Source organism: Cuculus canorus, chromosome 20, assembly GCF_017976375.1.
Source record: "Cuculus canorus isolate bCucCan1 chromosome 20, bCucCan1.pri, whole genome shotgun sequence".
NCBI classification, from domain to species: domain Eukaryota; kingdom Metazoa; phylum Chordata; class Aves; order Cuculiformes; family Cuculidae; genus Cuculus; species Cuculus canorus.
The window spans coordinates 9,267,391-9,279,897 of record NC_071420.1 but is presented as its reverse complement, the minus strand read 5'-3'; positions in this window follow the sequence as shown (position 1 = coordinate 9,279,897).

Below are 12,507 nucleotides of genomic sequence, written 5' to 3'. Positions count from 1 at the left end.
ACCCTTCCTGACCTCAGAGTGCTTTTTCTAATGTGCAATCTGTGTCACCTCCGTGGCAATTCAGGGCCGTTATTTGTTGCCCTACCCACTTCCCTGAGAGAGAGGAGCAGAGCAGACGAGATGAGAGCGAGGAGAAGGGAAGACATCCGCTCTGTTTCCCAGGGAGCAAGCCTGCATCGACCTTTCTGTAGTTTTCAGCTTGTTTAATTTCTCATACATGTACTCTGGTTTCCACTCCATAAAACCCAGCAGCGAGCACGCTGTGGTGAGACGATCAGCAAGAATTTAGAGGGTTTGTTTTGTCGCAGTTTTAAATGTCAGATTAGGTTGCGTAGTCATATTAGTACTGTTAGCTTTAATATACTCGATGCCTAATCTGCCAGGGCTTCTTTATTGACGGGCTGCATCTCTATTTGAGCTTGAATAAACTTGTGCATAAAATGTTATCAGCAATGACAGCTGAAAAGAGGTCTATTGCTCTTTAAATTTTTGATGGGAGGCAAGCGTTCTGTCATTTGTGATAGCATTATATGTAATCCAACATAACAACTTGATAGTCTGATATAACAACATTCCAGCTTCCCTGCTACCATTGTGAAGAGATGTTGCGTACAAGCTGCTACTACCGGCAATAATATCAGCACTGACAGCTGGAAGAAGAATTATGCTTGTCTCTTTAAATTCCTACCAAACCCCTCTCATCTTTATTGATTATTTTTCTTGGGGATGGACATCATCTTTGTTTGCCCAGAATTCCTGGGGAAACTGGGCTGGTTTGGAAACACATTACTAGATGAAGGTGCCTTATGAGATGCCTTTATTTTCACAGCACTATCTGCAGATCTGGTACAGGGTGATTGTGCTCTGCCCAGAATCATAGGACAGGGGCTCCTCAAAGCCTTTGCTCACTACATAGTGCAATTTCAGCTCCATTTTCTGAGTTCTTCCACCACTGTGGGCTTCCCTGCCAACACCTCAGTTCCTGCCAGCCAGGGGTTGAGTGCTGTCACCCAGACTCTCTATCTTCCCTCCTTTGTTCTCAAAGAAACAGCAAAGAGGGATAATCACGTATGCACCAGCAGCTTGCGGTACACTGCCAGAAGAGGTGTGCTCTGCCACCCTGCACAGACGCCGTGTGCCCCTCCTCCAGCAAGAACTTTGCCTCTTCATTCTAGACGCTCCTGTGTTCACATTCACGTAAGGGAAGCGTGCAGTGCTCATGCACGCAGCAAACATTTTGACAATGTTGGTTTATTAATTGACTTGTGTCTTTTTAGACTGCAATATCTTAACTGCTTGAAGTCAGGCAATTCAGAAATTAACTCCAAGTTAGTTCTCCCAAGAAGGTCACTACAGTGGATATCCATTGGATTATGAAGAGCTCATATCCTAAAGTAATACCTACTCTGCCTTTTCTTTAAGTGGACTTGATTTTCACTTCTTTATACCTCTTCCATGCTAGTATAATTGATTTAAGTGAATGAAAATCCAGTGGAGCAATCCAGTTTAATTTAGCTGAGCTGCACCAGCATGGAACTGGTGTAGCAGCAAGGAGCAGTGCTAGCTGATACAGCTTCAGCTGCTTGGGCAGTAACATCAAGGACCAGTTTATTTTTCCACACATTCCACTACACGCTATAGCAACATCAGTAAGCAACTAAGTGACACTGAGAGTTACAGTCCTCTCTGTTCAAATGGAGGAGCACATTTTAACATTATGCCATATCATAGAATCATAGTTTGGGTTGGAAGGGACCTTAAAGATCATCCAGTTCCAACCCCCTTGCAATAGGCAGGAACATCCCACTGGCTCAGGCTGCCCAAGGCCCATCCAACCTGGCCTGGAACACCTCCAGGGATGGGGCAGCCACCACTGCTCTGGGCAACCTGTTCCAGGGCCTCACCACTCTCATCGTGAAGTAATTCCTCCTTCTGTCCAGTCTAAATCTGCCCCTCTCCGGTTTATACCCATTGCCCCTCATCCTATCCCCACAAACCTTTATGAACAGCCCCTCTCCAGCTTTCCTGTAGCCCCTTTCAGATACTGGAAGGTCACTGTAAGATCTCCTCAGAGCCGTCTCTTCTCCAGGCTGAACAACCCCAACTCTCTCAGCCTGTCCTCGTAGGGAAGGTGCTCCAGCCCTCTGATCATCCTTGTAGCCTCCTCTGGACCCGTTCCAACAGCTCCATCTCCTTCTTACTTTGAGGATTCCAGAACTGGACTCAGTACTCCAGATGAGGTCTCCCAAGAGAGGAACAGAGGGGCAGAATCCCCTCCCTCCCTGCTGGCCATGCTGCTTTGGACATGGTTGGCCTTCTGGCCTGCGAGCACACGTTGTGGCTCATGTTGAGCTTCTCATCGACCATGTTGCTAAACAAGTCGTTAGACAAAACTTAAGGCAGGTGGATACCAGCCCCGTATGCAGATAGCTGAGGTGGATGCATTTTAAGGCACAGCTTTGTGGAGGAGACTATACTTCACCTGATTTCTGGCCGGCGTGGAGCACTGCGATAACCTCACCTGACCTTGCACGGAACAGGAATCTCAAAATTTCACCAGGGGCATTTCACTTATTTGTTGTCATTTTACTTCTCCTGCCATACCTTTTGGTTCAATAGGTGTCTTTCCTGCTCTCCCTCAATGCAATCACAGAATAACTACCCCTGTCTAGGAGACTCGTTACAGATGTTCACACAGCACTGCCCGAGCACACGGCATCTCGGGGAAAGATCCGATCGGGCTGAGGCTCCGTGGAGCCGAGGCAGGGCAGCAGGTTTGGGGAACACCCGGATGGATTTGCAAAGCAAATTTTATGGAAGCACACCAGTATCCTCTCGAAAGGCAGGCAAGTTTCCGTTGGCAGAGGGAGGAATTCAAGCACTTCTCTGGGATCGGCTACGAGTGTTTCTCCCAGAGTCCATAGGGCTGAACAAAGCTGGTGGAAGACCTGGAGCCCCCAAAGCCTGGGCTAAGACCTGCTGACTCAGCGGGCCAAGACAGAGGCTTAATCACATTCAACGTGGTATTGAGAAGTTATTTCATGCACAGCTTCAAGAAAAAGCCCTTAAGGGAATGGTGCTGTGCACATACACATGGGACTGGAAACCTGTACGGTGAAGAAATGTTCCAAGAGTGGGTTCTCCCAGACTTCCAGACACCAGTCCTGCTACCTTTGAAAATCAAATGCAGTTTTACCCTCTTCAGTCCTCCAGTGGGAAGCAGCAGGAGGATCAGAGCTTCTTGAATTAACTGGAGACTTTATTATTAAAAAAAATAAATAAATAAATATTCCAGTTACTGTGCATAAAAACAATTTTCATTTTTGTGATGTATTGTTTTCCAGAGCTGCCTGAGGCCATTGCTAGGTAAATCCTAAGATCTTTATATTGCTTTAATTCATAGTCTCTTGACAAACTTCTTAGACTTAGACTCTGGTAACACAAGTGCATATGATACAAAGTAAGTGCATAAATAAGTGTCAGCAGTTAATAGAGGTAAATTAATGGTTAATCAGACCACACATGTATAATTAGTTCCAGGTTCTAGGTTGAAAGCAATAAAGTATCTCTGTTTGAAAAGAAAAATTGCAGTCATTTAAGTAATCCCAACATGTTGTAACCATCCCTCAGCCTTTTCTGTGTCTCTCACAAAGCTAAAGGCCAGAAGCTGTGTCCACATGTCCTTCACCAGGGCCGGCATCAGGCTGCTCAGCCACCCGGGCAGAGCTCTCTGCTGAACCCAGCCCACCTTCCCATGCCATACCCGCAAAGCTGTGGGGGTTTGTTCCTTTGAAGCTTTTCTGGAAAGCTTCTAATGGAGTAAAAATCATTTGTGTGTGGTTCCAGGTAATGTCTGTGTCTCCCTGCAAGAGAAGTTTTGGGAAGCTCCAGATAGGGCAGTGGTCTCCTTCCTCTTTGGATCGCTGGATCATCTTCCAGTGATGCACAGAGAAATCCCTCCTGTCCTAGCTCAGCACCGTTCTCCTTGTGGGGTGACAAGTGGGCTCTGCTCGCTGGTGCCCCACAGCTCCTGTTGGCTCTGAGCTGTATTTCACTTGCCAAGCAGGCATTTCAGATTGAAACCATTCAGGCTGAGGCTGCAGAAAGCGTCCTTCTGAATCCCTATGAGCTAAATTGCTTAACTGCAGCCCAGCAAGGGCCACTACATTAAAGCAATCTCTCTATTTTAAATGTCAAGAGCAAGGCCTTTGCTGGAAGATCAATAGAAGCACAGGAAGAAGTATTTTCAGTTTTGCATCCTTCATTCATCATTATCTTCATTATTCGCCTTGTTTGTGAGGCTGCCCTGAGCCAAGCAAGAGAGACATCCGTCTTGTCTCTCCTCGGAGCTGCAATCCATTCGTGCTTTTCCTCCAGCCCAGGTGGGACAGTGGCGTGAGGAGAGGATGGGTTTGTGCCAGGAATGAGCTCTCCAGGATGGAGGAAGAAAAGAAAGAGAAGAAAGAGCTCAGAAGAGCTGGGCAAGGGGCAAGCTGGGCCTTGCTGAGGGAAACCAAGCGCGCTAAGATATTCACTAAGGGCAGACTTTTTTTCTTGACATAATTTGTCATCACTGTTGCTATTAAAATGTAAAATAGGAAAGCAGAGTCGAGGAAGGAAGTCAGGAGAACTGGAGACATGCAGCGACTCCAGGCTGGAAGCTCCCCGCCTGCTAATGAGGCATGAAACACCATGCGGCTTTTGTAATGCAGAGCTCAGTAATGGATTAAGTTGGACAGCTTGTCTTCCCGCAGAAAGCAAAGTGGCAACTGTGAATTAAGGTAGGTGCACCAGTGGGTTTAAAAAAGGAATCAAACCAGTGTCAGGGGCAAAAAAAAATCATGTTAGGAAAATGCTTAATGGCGTGTAGCCTTAGCCAGGCTTAAAAGGCTAGTGCTGTCCTCATGCCGTCAGAGCACAATCAGTTACTTATCACCAGCTCCAGTTACGGGGAAATTTCATTCTACAGCTGGGGTGGCCCCTGCCTCGCCTAACAGCCCTGTCTGTTCTACTCCGGACCACCTTAGGGCTCCGTGGGAGCAGAGGGCAGGACACTTACTCACCACGTAACTACCTTGAACAACAGCTAAGAGATCCGAGAGAGAGGCCAAAGGAATGTATTGAACTCTAGACAGCTTTTAATACTTCTTAATATACCTTTCCAATGAGAACTTAACTCAGGAGGTCAAGTCAATTGAGTGAATACTGTGATTTCAATTCTCTTAACGTGCATGAAAGGCAGGCTCCAAGGACAGCCATTTCACGTCGGATGCCTTTGCATCCATGGGTTAATTTGAACCCTGGTGTTTTAGGTCTCATTTACGCCGTATTTTTTCAGTAAATACACATCAACTCTGAAGATGTTAATTAGTGTCTTTGGAAAAACCCAATATGCTATAATTCTTCCACTGAGGTCTATATGGAAAACCAGTAACATATTTCAAAGGCAACGGTACCAAACAAACAAGTGTGCTCAGCCCCGTTACACAGACCCAGTCCACACGCACAGACACACACACACTCTTCCCTAATATGCTTGCTTAGACTTTACAATCTGTTTATTAATTTGTGAATAGATTTGATATGCCCTCTGGAAAAAAAAATACTAAAATAATATCTCTCAATTGGCTTCACTGTTAGTGCGCCTCTAATTAACTAATGTACACCTCCACTTGCTATTAAACACTTTCATGATTCTTAACACCAGTGTTGTTAGGTGCCAGCTATAAAAATTCTTAACAGCTCTCCTGTTACCACTTTTCTCCTAAGTACATGAAAGTGGCTTTACATATTTGACTTTTCCCTTCCCTGCTCCTGCAATTTTAACCCTTCTTTCCCTCTACAGCAAGGGGATGATACATCAAATACCTCATGGCTGGTGAATCATAGAATGGTTTGGGTTGGAAGGGACCTTAAAGCCCATCTAGCTCCACTCCCTGCCATGGGCAGGGACACCTCCCGCTGGATCAGGGAGCTCAAAGCCTCATCCAACCTGGCCTGGAACACCTCCAGGGGCAGCCACAACTTCTCTGGACAACCTGGGCCAGGGCCTCACCACCATCACAGCAAAACATTTCTTCCTAAAATTCCCCCTCATCCTATCCCTGCACTCCCTGATCCAGAGCCCCTCCTCACCTTTCCTGGAGCGCCTTTCAGCACTGGAAGCTGCTCTAAGGTCTCCCCGCAGCCTTCTGTTCTCCAGGCTGAACAACCCAAGCTCTCTGAGCCATTGTGCAGGAGATGCTCCAGCTCTCCGATCATCTTTGTGGCCTCCTATGGATTCACTCTAAGAGATCCACGTCCTTCATGTGCTGAGGACTCCAGAACTGAACACAGGGCTCCAGGTGAGGTCTCATGAGAGCAGAGTAGAGGGGCAGGATCACCTTACTTGACCTGAAGATGCAGCCACCCACTGCTCGGCACAGCGGTGGCTTCTGCTGGCACAGCTCTGACAGAGCCGTTATGTGCTTCTCCTGAGACTGCATAGGACTGTTTGACGATCAAAGTTCTGATTTTGCAAGTAAGGCCATGACCTATAGCAAAGGCCACGAGAGATGCTATGGTAGCTTATTTCACGGGTCAGCTCGCATCAGGAGGCAGGAGCTGTCAGCCTGGCACTAAAATATCCCTACCCCTTGAGCTCCAAGTGCAACAGAAACCCTTTAGCCAGTCCACAGCCTAACACCCAGTAATCACCAGGAAGGCAAGAGCAAATCCATGGGATTATTTTCCTTTTTCAAGGTAAGCAGGATAATGTGCTCAGCTGGAGTTCAGCCATGAGGCTGACAAATCTGGGGATGAGCCCCACCCAGCAATTAAGGAGAGCGTCAGGAGTCAGCTAGGATGAGTCCATAGATCACTAATGCAAAGTGACCCTCCAATGCCGAATCGATGGCTAAAATAAATGACTCATAGGGAAAGATGCCATGTCTTGAACAGCTCTTCCTGGACACCAGGCTTGGAACTGGATGTCAACCAAGCAGCACCAAGGTTATAACAGCTCAGTGTGGTTGATGGAGATGGCCAGGACTGTGGTCTGGAAAGGCATGGCTTCAAGCCACCATCATTACATACATTTTCCTCTTACAATTCACAAATGATGAAAACTCTGATTTTTTACCCATTACTTTAAGAAACAAAACCAGATCTGTGCCCTGCCCAAACAGAAAGCATAGGCTGATAAGCCATTTTTGCAGACAGATCTGGTGCCACTTACATACTGAACGCCATGAGCAATTTTGGTCTGGATTGTTCATAAAACATACAAGAACCTGAACTCTACCTCCCATCACTGCGCAACCTGAACGAACAGGTCAGTGCAAGGATTGCCCCATGGGGAGTGCTAAATGCCTTGCTCGGGATCCTGCCTGCAAGCACGACGAGTAGGAGATGCTAAGAGCAGAGGAGGAGCTGCAAGGGTATGGTGCAGCGTGGGCCCTCCTCGTTGTACCCCTCCCTCAGCCAGATGCTGTACATCTTCTGCAGCAGCTAATCAACCACTGAATGGATCTTACCTGTCTCAGAAATCCTTTGTAACCTCCTGTGGCTGGCAGCTTCGCAGCTTAACAACGCTAGTGTGAAAGAACACCTTTCAGCAGTGACAAAGTCTGGCAGGAGCTGAAAGCACTTGAAATTAGAACCTCAAAGCCTTTTGCCAGCAAACTAGCATGGTCTGCCCCAAGGAGCAGTCCCTGGCTCTCTACTCACAACATGCAAATGGCTCACAGCAGCTCTGTGCAAAACCAGATATCCTGGGAGTTACCAAGCCATGCTGCAGTGGATCCTCCCTCAGCCCTATGGAGCATCTCTGCAGCCTTCAAACAGTTTTTTCCCATACAAGGACAGACTGAGAGAGTTGTTCTTGTTTAGTCTAGGAAAGAAAAGGCTCTAGGGAGACCTTAGAGCAGCCCCCCACTACTGAAAGGTGCTACAGGAAAGTGGGGGATGGGACTCTTGATCAGGGAGTGCAGGGATAGGGTGAAAGGTAACGGTTTTCAGCTGTAAGAGGAGAGATTTAGATTAGATCTTAGGAAGAAATGTTTTGCTGTGAGGGTGGGGAGGCCCTGGCCCAGGGTGCCCAGAGCAGTGGTGGCTGCCCCATCCCTGGAGGGGTTCAAGGCCAGGTTGGATGGGGCTTGGAGCCCCTGATCCAGTGGGAGGTGTCCCTGCCCATGGCAGGGGGTGGAACTGGATGGGCTTTGAGGTCCCTTCCAGCCCAAACCATCCTATGATTCTATGGTGATTCCATATCTTAGGATTCCATTCCTAAGATAAAGGGAGGTGAGTGTCACAGCATCTGCCATGACAATCACCGAATTTGTTGTCTGCTGACCTCGTGCAGGAGGCGTGGGAAAAGCCTGTCCTGGTACAGCCCTGTCTGTGCTTCTGGCCAGAGCTGCTCCCTGGAGCAAACGACCCTCTGAACCGCACACAGGTTTGTCTCAGCAAAGGTGCTCTTGTGTCCAGAGGAGAAACAACACATGGCACTAACATACAAAGTGTGGATGATTGAGGGACCCACACTGATAAGCAAATGAGGGCACAAAAATACTCAGCAGCAGGGACCCACCCAGACATGTCTATGGTGATTCCTCAGAGGTCACTGGAACAAGGCAGGGCTGTCACACCTGCCAGGGACAGCACACATAAATAAAAGTGGCCTGTGACAGCCGGAGGGATAGCTGTTTGTAGGCAACTGCATGTGGAACAGGCAGATGGATGTCATCAATCCAGCAGAACCCCAGCCAAATCATGCTGTTCAGTAGTTCCAATTCAAAGCACAGGTACCAGCTACAGCTTGAAAGCTAACCAGCATCCTTAAAAGCCAGTTCCTAACGTAGACTCTGGTTGGAGCAACTGCTGTCTCTGCATTGCTGCTATCCATAGACAAGAAGTGTGCCTAATGGGGGAGAAGGGTAATCTCATTTGATATGAAATTCTATTAGTGACAGCTCATTCCTGTGCCTGCTCAAAGGGCTGGACAGGTTGGATGATGTTTTCATGGTACTTATTAAGCTGAAAGTCAATAACTGAAGAAGCAAATGTCACTAGAGGTTGGGTAATGGGGAGCAGGGAAAGCAGCAGCAGGAGGAGCACACGAAGCCAAGTGTCGCCAGCGCTACCAGCCCGGCACAGAGCAGACACCAAGAGCACAACCAGAGGAGGAGGAGTGGGCAACAGCAGGGCCCAAGTGGTTATTCCAGTGCAAAGGGAGAGATTTCCAGTAGGGTCTTTGCTGCCCTCACGTCCCACAGCTCAGTCAGGCTCCTCTCGCAGCAGAGCAGGAGGAGGGCTGGCTCCTCCTCAGCACTCGCTGCCTCCACTTATCCAGGTAAATGCCCTGCTTCAAGCAAGGAGGAGCCATACCTCTCAGCTCTTCATTTTTAATCTGTTGCACATCTATAGATGAGCCTTTCTCCGAATATAGAGCAGCTCTATAGAGTTGAATATGTACACCTGGATAAAGACTTTATGAACAGCCCTACCACCAGTTTTCTGAAACAAGAGCTCATTATTTGGTGCTTCATCACGTCGCGCCAGCGCTGAGGGCAGGCAGAGGCAAGATGAGCAGCAAGCACTGCCCCCCCACACCAGGATGCCTCTGGCCTCACTGAAACTCAGACCTAGGAGTGTCTGCGCAGTGGTGAGAGCTGGTGGAGATTTCACTCCGGGCTCCTCTCCACCCCCGTGCCAGCAAGGCTGCTGCTGGAGGTCTGAGCCAGCTCCGAGAGGATTCCCCTGATGGCTTTGCAAACAGAGGAATAACCATAAGATGCTCCCGGTGCAATGGAGGAACTGCAGGATCATGGGCTGACCCTTGCCTTCTTCCTGCTGTTGGTACATATCTACATTGTTATTTAACAAATAGATCAATAAGTAGCTACTACAGCTTAAAAGCATTAATAAAGCACATTATTTGTGTTTTATTACTTACAGTAAGTTAAATAATAACATTACATTCATATAAACTAATGGTCTAAAGGCTTTAGGAGCTGAAATTGCAGAAACAAGGATCCACTTTGCACATTAAGGTAGTCCAAGGAGCAGGATATTATGCTTCTCCTGTCTTTAAGTGACCATGGGATCAGAAGGCCTCACGATGAGCTCTTGCCCCAGGCCATGCTGTGTCTTTAGAGGATGCTGGCAGGTTACCTGTGATGCTGAGCTGCAGTTAGTGAAGCAGCAGCATGGTGCCCAGAGGATGGATTACCTGCCTGTAGGTTTGGGTTTATAGAGGTCTGAAGTGAACTATTTTGTTGTAGGGAGGTGGTGAGAAGTCAAATGAACTGTATCACAGCCAGGGCTGGTGTTTCCTAAAAGCACGGGAAATATCTCATGCTCTTTTCCAGTCTTGTCTTCAAATGCCTCTGACTGCTCAATCACATACAAATGTCAGTAAACGTCTTGTTTTCCTCTGCTCATAAAGCAGAGATTAGTTTCACCTGCAAGGGAGGTCCTGTCTTCTCCTTCCACCACCACGACACCCATCTCCATCTCCTCCTGCTCACTTTGGGGTAGTCCTGTAGTCAATAGGACCATTCTGCAGCCTGACACATATTGCTGCAATAGCAAAAAAAAACCAGCCCCACCAATAAAAATTGGGTTTATTTCTTTTGGTTAATACCTTACAGTGGCTCAGAGAGGACAGAAGGACCACCAGAGCTGGCACAGGGGAGCATCACAGACCACTTGGCAAGTTAAACCCACACTGCATCTCCTGTTTCGCCCCTCAGTTGAGTAGTATGGTGGAGGAAAATTCATTCCCCACTCCTGTTTCAAGCTCCCCAAGAGGCAGCTGTCAGACAGTGGCAGCACTGCTCACCTGCCTGCAGAGAGGACAGCTTGGTGTCCACCATCAGCCAAAGCAGACGAGTCCAGCTCTGGGCATTCAGCCATTTCCAAAGCTCAGAGAGGTGTATTTGCCACCTCTCTGCTTTTTTACCTTCATCCACAGCTGTGAAAGCTGATTTGTTTTTTCCTGTATCCCCATCATGCTCACAAATAAAACACTGCAGCAGTTGCTGCCCCTCTCCTCGGGCAGAGGTCAGCCACAGCCTTTGGTTCCTATTTGTAAAGCAGTCTGAACACATGTCATGGAAGTGATAAACATCAAAGAAAATTGTTTTTTCAATATTGATTATTGGCATGCAATTCCAGTACAAAGAGGTTTTTTTTCCCCCTCATGTTATCACAGATATCAGAGGAGGAACAAACCAATTAGAACTATTCCCTGAGCCATTCCCTCAAGAGTTTTGTGCAGGGCAATGTATTACATGAAAGCAACACTGTTTGTACTTTAAATCAACGGTACTTGTGTTGAAATATTACTGCATTCATTTCTTGTGCTGAGAACAGTCCCCGCATGATCCATCTGGGATATGAGGGCATACAGAGGGACCCTGAGCAGCCAGCTTCTGGGCCTTGCCATGGCCTGATGCTTCTCTCCAGCCACCACACATCTTTGCTGTGGCATCGTGGCAAAATTAGTTATTCTGATCACATTCCTCCACCAGCATCCACTAAATACACCTGGGAGAATTATTCTATGGTACTTGCAGAGGGAGTACCACACCCTGTAAAAGGTGTGGTACTTGCAGAGGGAGTAAAACACCACTGTTTTAATGTAAATTAAAGCCAAAATATCTACAGAAAGTAGAATCCATCAAGGCAAAAAGAGATAGGACTCCTCAGGCAGGTGAACAGGAATGGCTGGTTTTGCTCATCCCTAATAAATCAGCTGCATTTGACGTTGCCCACAGGCGGCTACGAGGCGCCCTTTGGAGTGTGCCTGGGTGCTGAGGGGTTTCAAACTGAGATGCACTCGGCTATGACCAGGTCGCTGGACTAGGAGGAAATGGTTTCAATGTGCTGTGTCCTAAACCAGGGCTTGGACTGTGCTGGGCTCTGCTCCACCATCAAAATCACATCAGCCGCACTGCACGGCGGAACAAGCTGAGCTTATCCTAGGCCAAGCGGAGCAGAAAGGCAGCTCTGACCTGAAGAGCATAAGAATTGCATGAGCAACATATCTACAGGACACAGAAGGGCTGGATTAGGGTATTTATGGTTCTCCAAGGCTAATTTCTCAAGCAGAGCCAGCCAGCCAGAAAGCGCCTTTAAAGCACTGCATAACCCCAAAAGTCCCAAAGCAATTAAAAGCCGGATGCAGGGTACACAGTTGTTATTCGGAGGGGAAGGGGAGGCTGCCACTCTGAAAGGAAGGTGCAGAGGAGCCAGGCCAGGCTGCAGATGTCCCTCAGCCCTGCTTGGGCTGGTGTTTCAGAGCCTGCCGGGTGCCTACAGACACATGCCATCAAGCAGGGGGCAACAGTGGGCATCGCACCCCACGTATGCCCCTCGCCAGCAACAGAAGCAGAGCCCAGCAGCTCCATCTGCCACGCTGCCCTGCCTCTTTTCACAAGCCACTTGCTCCCAGTTGGAGACGGTGCTGCTGATCTCTGTCCTGCTCACCAGCAGCCGCCCCACGCACCACCTCCGACCCAGGCA